At 29.5% G+C, this 8,124-nt stretch overlaps 1 long non-coding RNA gene across 2 annotated transcripts in view; it reads left to right on the forward strand.

Moving 5' to 3' along the window:
* The window catches only part of LOC132040022 (uncharacterized), a 27,352-nt gene that overhangs the window by 18,455 nt on the left and 773 nt on the right, over positions 1–8,124 (forward strand). The window lies entirely within an intron of this gene.

Consider the following 8,124-nt stretch of genomic DNA (forward strand, 5'->3'; position numbering starts at 1 on the left):
CAAAAAACACACTAAAACTTTAGAAATCAAATATGATTGTATGTTTCAAGGTGCTTCAAAGGGACTATTTTCTATTTGATCGTTTTACATATATATGCAATTAAAAATTATAAAACGAAAGGCTATAAAAATAACACAATGAAGTTTAAATAAACTATTATCAGTTCAACATTTTACTTTTGAAAAACTACATTTACTAGAAACCCTTATGTACGTATTAGATTGATGAAATAGAAATTAGTTTCCACCAATTATTCATAATTCATGCCTATAATATGTTTTGCACTTCACAACAATATGCGAGAAAATAGTTTCAATCAATGATTCATAATTCCAGTATTAGAGATTTTAAAAAGGGGAAGACGAGATAAGATAAGTTATTCAAGAAATGCAAGAAATCAATCTAGTTTTCTCAGATAAGAATTAAAGAGACCTAATACATCTAAAAATCCGCCTAGATGGACTGAGAGAAGATTGTGTTATTATTAAGGTTAAGATGTCTACATCTTAATACACATTTGATTATTGATATGTGGGTAAATTTCACATATGGTCACATAATTATCACTTTTTTTCCACCAAAGTCACTTAATTAACTATATTTTTTTTAACGTAAAAGTGTCGTTTTTTCCCCACCAAAGTCACTTAACTGTGTTTTCTAATACAAAAGTCACAAAACTTTGAGCCTACTAACACAAAAATCACACCCATTGAAAATTTAACTTTCGATGGGTAATATTTTTTAATTTTTTTAATTTTTCATCTAATAAATATAAACTCAATATTACTGCTGATGCAAATTGTAGTAACAATATTACTCCATAAAATTTAATTTCTTACCATCCAACACAAGTAACACTTTTCAATATATATTGAAAAAAGGGTCAATATGCCCTAAGATTGAATAAAGTTATTTCGATTGAAAAAACCAAAGTTAACTAATATTTACATCAAACAATATAATATTTACAAAGGTAAATTTCTTCAAGAACAACTCTCCAAAAGTTTTAGTCGTTGAGCATATAATTAAAAAATGAAGGACATGCTTATTTACGTCATGTCCGCATCTGATGCATTTTGTTTGCGTACCACAATCATGGGAATTCCACCATCCAGCAACTAGCATCACAAGTCACAATATTTTATTTCCGATCATGAAACGAATCATATAGAAAAATATTTTGGATGACTTAAAACTATGAAGAAGAAAAGAAACTTATGAAACTGAAAAAAATTAATCCTAGAACGAATATTTTATTTCCACACAATTTTTTGCTTGAGAGTCACTATAGAGAAGGATCGTATATTTGGTGGAAAGATTGGTTCTGGTTCTTTTAATATTTTAATTTCTGCATATGGGTTTTGGGTAGGGTCGGTTTTTTTTAATTGAATTTGTATTTATTAGATTAAAAAAAGAATAAAAAAATATTACCCATGGAAAGTTAAATTTTCTGGTAGGTGTGATTTATGTGTTAGTAGGATCAAAATATTGTGACTTTTGTGTTAGAAAACATAGTTAAGTAACTTTGGTGGAAAAAATGATAGTTATGTGTCTTTTGTGTTAGAAAACATAATTGAGTGACTTTGGTGGAAAAAATGATAGTTATATGACCATCTATGAACTTTACTCATTGAATGCGGTATCTAGATCAAAATACTAAATAATTAGAACTGTTTGTTTTTTCAACATGTATAAATTATATTTAACTAGAAACTAATAAATATAAACTCAATAAAAATTGACAATAATATTATATTCATAAATATTAGAGTAGGGTCGATTGGTTTTCTAGGTAAACTAAAGCAAAATGAAGTGAATGTTCAAAAGACAAACTAAAATTTAAAATTGATGTACTAGTAGAAATTATTTTCTTATATTTTAGTGAGAAATATGTAGTAATAGCTAGTTTACATGTTTGAAAAAGAGAAAGAAAAAGTTACTACTAATGATTGATACATACTCTCTGTCCCACGATTTAAACGTCTTACTTTTCTTTTTTTATCATCCCCAAAAGTAGTGCCTCTTTTTAAATTTAGTAAGTTGATAATTCGAACATTCTACGCGACAAGTTAATAACCACATTATTCAAAGGACATTTTAGTGCATTATACACATCTTTAATTTAGAACTACAAGATTCAAAAGTCTCTCTTTCTTAAACTACGTGCCTAGTCAAACTAAGACACTTAAATTGAGACGGATGGACTTGATACATGGGTATTTAGTTTAATCTATCTATCTATCTATCTATATCTATATTATTTTAAAAGCATGAATATAAATGTTGGCTGACCAAAATATCATTCAAATATTGAACGACTTTTATGCCCTTCAAAAATTAATTACATGTTGGATAAAATCGTAATATCTTAACTTTGTCTAATAGTAGACTTTGGTTTCAACAAAAATTTCATTAGCTGAGAATTTTGGTAAATTTAAATTCAGTCTTTTTATTGCTTTTAACCACTCAAATTGATTCCTATGATGATTCATGTTCCTCCTACTCACGTAGGAATAATTTTGAAGTTGTGTGGATTAAAACACTTCATCTCTAATTTAATTATTTTTGGAGACGACTAACCAAATACATTTAATTTTACCTAGGAGTTTTTTTTTTTTTTTTTTTTTTTTTATATCTATTAAGCTAAGTGTAAATCTCTCCATTCTTTTTCTTTTAGAGTATCGTTTACAGCTTGGACTTTCTTAAATTTTTTATCCTTTTATAAATGTTGGTTAACCAAAATATCCTTCAAGTATTAAATAAATTTTATACCCTTTGAAAGTTCTAAAAAGATACAAGCTAAAACTAAACACGTTTGGCTTATTTTTTTTTAAGTCAAGGACTCCTTCATTATCAGGAAAAATAAGTTTATGTTGGAATCAAATTCTTAAAACCTCTTCGCTCATCTGTAAAAGACTCCAGTCTCCATGGCTATCTTGGGTAAGCACACAATAAAATTTTGACAATCTGCATTGTGTAGGATAAGGTACAACATTTTTTTTTTTTTTTGTGATTTGTTAATTACGTTAACTTATTCTTCATTTGGATGTACTTGATTTTTTCTATAGAAAAATATTTATTACTATATCTGACTTTGTGATCAACTTATTTTTTAAAAATAAATAACTTAATATTCTGATTGATATTCTTGTAATGTAATTTTATTTAGTAACGATTTTCAACACTTTTATCTCTTTAAATGACGATAAATAAATAGATGGTCACTTAATCTCTAATATTGAATTATCTTGGTGGTAAAATGTTTTCTATATGGGGAAAAAGAAGAAAGAATAAATACCGGGAAAATCAATTTCAAAGAAGTATTAAGTAGATACAATCGGAAGAAATACGATCGGGAGAAGCTAATTCAAACCCCTATCTTATACTATAGTAGTATTTTTGTAATGCATATAAATACATAGAATTATAAATACTATTATCTAATATTTTTAACTATGATTGAGATTGATTAGGAATAACGTGCAACTGCACGTCTATAGAGACAAGTACAAAAGCATGAAGGACAGTGGCGAATCTAGCATGCTAGGTGGGGGGTTCCATTGAACCCCCAACTTTGACACGGAGCATAAATTTATGTGTAAAAATTTATTAAAAGCGCAATAAGTAGTAGACATAAACCCATAACTTTTAAAATATGATGGGTTTACACTAAGAATCATAAGGTTGAACCCATAGAGTTTAAATCCTGGATCCGCCTCTAATGAAGGACCCTTAAAAATGTTGATTAAATTTTTTACCCTTCATTAAAAGTCTCCGCAATAGACAAAATAGTCATTTCATTATTTTTCCAATATTTATGACTATTAAATCAATTAAAATTGTATTTGAAATTATTTAGTACTTTAGAATCCTTTTCAGTTTAGGAGTCCTTTCGTTTGTCATTAAATTAGGAGTTAATTCCACTTTGCCCCCTTAATATTTAAGGTTTGGAAAACGATACCCCCTTCACATATTGAATGGGACTGATAACTCTCTTATGCAATATTTTACTGGTGAGAAATTTCTTTTTTGAATATAGATCTTATTTCTTTTTCTTTCTAGAATTAAAACACGATAATATATAACTCTTATTATTGTCACATTCACTATTCCGTTGTAAATAATGTAATTATTTTAGGATGTAACAACTACTTGGAATAATTCGTTAATAAATTTCAAGTTACATGGCATTCGTTTTTCCTGCATGCGCATTAAATTTTTGAATTCTAATTACACATCAACAGTCTAACTAATTTCATTTATCTCTTCCATTGAACACCGAAAAAGCAAAATCAAGGCAAAAAAGAACTCTTCAGGTACTTTTCTCGATTAACTAAAGCTTGTGTTTTCCTCCTTTTTGATGAGTTTAAGCTAAAAGTCATTTCACTTTACGCCCTTAAAATTTAAGGGTTGAAAAACAATAACTCCTCCACATGTTGGATGGGAACTGTAACTCGCTTATATAATATTTTCCGGTGAGACTTTTCATTTTTTAATAAAGATAATTTTCTAGAACTAAAATACAAAAATATATAACTCTTATTTATTAGACTTAAGCTGCTCATACATTTGCATAAGCATAAACACTCAAATAAGATGTCTATTAATTTCATGTAACCAAGCATTTTATTCATAACCCTCAAAGAATTACTTATATAAATATAATTAGAAAAATGTTTCATATAGAATAAGAATGATTCTTCAGGGATTTTTTTTTTTTTTTTTTGCTTGGCTCATCTAAGTCGTTTTGAAAATATAAAAATAGGCTTAAATAATTGATTTATGTGGAAATTATTGTGAAATATATCTTAGCGAATGGCATTGCTATCGTAAAAAATATTCATAGATGACCCAAAGATAATGTTAGATGGGAAAATTAGGTAGATGCGGATGTGCAATTAAAACCAAAAATTTAATGCGCATGCAGGTAAAACGAATGCCACCTAACTTGAAATTTATTAACAGATTATTTCAAGTAGTTATTATATCCTAAAAGAAGTACATTATTTTCACGGAATAGGTGAATGTGACAATAATAAGAGTTATATATTTTCGTAATTTAATTCTAGAAAGAAAAAGAAAAAAAAAATCTATATACATAAAAAGGTCTAACCGGAAAATATTGCATAAGGGGGTTATCGTTCCCATTCAATATGTGGAAAGGGTATCGTTTCCCAACCCTTAAATGATGGGGGCAAAGAGGAATTAACTCTTAAATTAGCCAGCACTCTTGGACTCCTGCGTTGACAAGTATTATTTTCCTTCACTGCTCGAATTTTCTAATCTGTAAGTTGAGGTTTCATTCTGATTTGTTCTTCTCTCGAGTTTCAATGATATTTTATTGGTAAAATCTTGTTATTGTATTACGATTTCGAGCATTCTGAACTAGAAAAATCACGCAGCCTTGTCATTAACATGCAATTAATGAAACTTCTTTTTGCAGGAGAATTTATTAGACAAGATTTAGAATTCTTTTTTTTGTTTAAATATTTATGGAAAACATCGCATACTGCAATCAAAAAAGTAAGAATTTAGTCAAATTACTTTCTTCTTATTTTCAAGTTCTATTCAGTATTATATATGCATATACATAAATCATGTAATGAATAGAACCAAAAAAAGATTTACCTGTTGGCTGTTGAAGACAAGAAAGGGCAGAGCTAGAGCAGCGGAAGGTTGGGGAAAATAATTCCACCTCGGCCTCAAGACAAGAAAGTTTGAGTTCAACATATTTCTGGTAAGTTTAAGGCTATTCATTTATTTGTAGAAGTATTATTGATATTGTTATCATTCTTTGAATGCTACTAATGATTTCTTCATGTCATGCTATGATCTATATGTAGGAAAATTATTGATCTACTATACATATTTTGTTCTATATACGGTAGTTTAATTATGATTGTGGTATCTAGATTAGTTGTGTGCATCTTGACATTGTCGAGTAAATACTATCGGATCCCACAGACACGTATTTCTCAAACGAAAAGAAAAGATTTTGTTATATAAAACACGTGGGCAAAAAAGTTTGAGAGCCTTCGTTGGTGACTACAACTTCAAGTCAAGTTAAATTTATAGCTAAGGGAACCATAAGCTAAGATAAAGAAGTGGCAACAAGGAAATCAAAAGAATGCAAAAATCCAAGAAGCTCAATTGTTAAGTTGATTATGATTAAGATGATTGTAGGGAGGACAACTCTCTGTCTTCAAAAGCCTTGATTATCTAGGTAAATTTTTACATTTTTCTTAGTTGGTTATATTCTTAAGTTCTATTTGATATCTTCCTTCTTTTTCCTTGATCATTGGCATTGTGATACACACATTTGAGCTTATAAGTGTTTACAACAAAATATCATTCACCTTTTTTACCCTTTAAAATGAATTTCAAATTGGACAGAATTCTAATTTAATTATTTTCCTAATATTAATAGTTTATCATTAACTAATCTTTTTATTATTAAATCTTTCTTTATTTGAAATATGTAGAAACTCCTATTACTTAGGAATTCAAAATCAATTAAAATTTTAGTTATATAAATCTCTTTATTATTTTAACTGTGTAAAATAATTAGTTATAATGGAAGATATATACATATAATTAAGTCGTAAGTAAAATCTACTAGGTTTTATAGGGTATCCTTGCACCTATATATATCAACAAGGTAAAACTCCAAGATTCTTAAAGTTTCTTTCAAAAATTTAGATTAGTATTTCGCACCTTGAATAAATTTATTCTTTTTTATTCGACTATAGTATATTCCGAGAACCTTTCTTAGAGATTTCTTTGGCATGCAGTTTTTATTACCTCTTAAACATGTGGATTTTTTATTTATTTGCCTCTAATTTGTAGTGCATTCTAATTTAGTAGAGCTTTTAGTTGATATTTATTGTTGTGATGTGATGTACATGTGCATCTTTTACAACTGAAGTCTAAATTAAAATTGCAAGAAAAATTAGCTGGTAGGTTGTACCATTAAATACCTTAACCCCAGTGGCGGAGCCAGGATTTCCGTCGAGGGGTTCAAAATATAAAAAAGTAAACATACGAAGAAAGCTAAGGTTCAACATCTACTATATATACATAAAAAATATTTTAATCTTGTAAAAACGATTATTTTTTTTTTTACCGCAAGGGGTTCGGATGAACACCCTCGGCATAGTGTGGCTCCGCCCTGCTTAACCCTAAGCAGTTAATAATTTAACTGAGATATATAAATTGCAACTCAGAATAGTTATATTTAATTTACTGGTAAGAGCCTTGAATTTCATTTTTCTGTGTAGAAATTAAAAAAATAAAATAAAAAAGTAATTTGTTGATGTGGCGTGATTTTACGTCACAATTGATACTTTTAACTATAAGTTTTTACTTGTTTTTAAGCAACTTTATGTTATTTTACGTGGTTTTTAGTATGTTTCGAGTTATATGGATCCCTAGAGCCAAAGTGTGGAAAACAAGCAAAAAAAGCGCAAAAGCTGAAACAAATTGGACATTAAAATTATTGGCGAAATAATGCTGCGCGTTCGCGCGGTGAGGTCACGCGATCGCGCTCACGCGCGCGTCGTGACTCCGCGTTCGCGTAGTAATTTCACGCGTTCGCGCACACGCGCGCCGGTTAGTCTGCAGCGATCGCGCGAGCTTGTTCACGCGATCGCGCTTAACAAATCATCAAATATCACGCGATCGCGCGGCTACGTGGCGCGATCGCAACTGAATTTTTCGCCCCGTTCGACCAGAACTCGGGATTCAACGATTTCCACTATTCCAGTTGCTATAAATAGAAAACTAGGGCAAAAATATCAGATATCTTTGGCAGTTTTTCATCAAGTTTGGAGACTAGTTTTTACACCACACTTTGGGGTTGAAGATTTGAAGATTTGGTTGAGTATTTCTTAAACCTTTAATTCATTTCTTCAATTCCTTGCTTTGTATTGTATATCTAAGTGTGTAGCTTTCTATTCCATAACTTGAATCTCTCGTTTATGAAAGTATTCTTGATTAAAGTTTGGTTTGAAACTCTTGTTGTGCTTATGTATTGAATGATTCTTATTGCTATTGAAGTGGGTCTTTGTTGATTTGGTTAATCTCGTTCTTGAATGTTTCCAAAGGGATTAGCTAAAAACCCCCCC

This window comes from Lycium ferocissimum, chromosome 12 (assembly GCF_029784015.1).
Source record: "Lycium ferocissimum isolate CSIRO_LF1 chromosome 12, AGI_CSIRO_Lferr_CH_V1, whole genome shotgun sequence".
In the NCBI taxonomy this organism is placed as follows: domain Eukaryota; kingdom Viridiplantae; phylum Streptophyta; class Magnoliopsida; order Solanales; family Solanaceae; genus Lycium; species Lycium ferocissimum.